General features: G+C 32.1%; 1 protein-coding gene across 1 annotated transcript in view; it reads right to left on the bottom strand.

Annotated features, from left to right (window-relative positions):
* The window catches only part of LOC107690113 (gastrula zinc finger protein XlCGF57.1-like), a 3,588-nt gene that overhangs the window by 2,085 nt on the left and 1,279 nt on the right, over window positions 1–224 (bottom strand). The window lies entirely within an intron of this gene.

The raw sequence follows: 224 nt of genomic DNA, 5'->3' as shown, positions 1-224 counted from the left end.
TTCACTCTTCCCCCGCCGGCATTTAAAAAAAAAAAATTGCCAGCCACCGCCAGCGATTTTCACTAAAATTTGATGGCCTCCAGTATATTTTGCTGTATGAATATTTGAGTATGCAATACACCAAAACAATACACTCTACTTTTAAACAAAAAATCAGTTTTATTCTAGCTTAAAGCATTCTTTTTTTATCAACACTTGAATATAGGTAGGTTTCATAAAAAAAT

This window comes from Sinocyclocheilus anshuiensis, unplaced genomic scaffold (genome assembly GCF_001515605.1).
Source record: "Sinocyclocheilus anshuiensis isolate Anshui unplaced genomic scaffold, SAMN03320099.WGS_v1.1 scaffold1649, whole genome shotgun sequence".
In the NCBI taxonomy this organism is placed as follows: Eukaryota; Metazoa; Chordata; class Actinopteri; order Cypriniformes; family Cyprinidae; genus Sinocyclocheilus; species Sinocyclocheilus anshuiensis.
The sequence above is the reverse complement of the archived record's forward strand: the minus strand, read 5'-3'. Positions and strand labels throughout refer to the sequence as shown.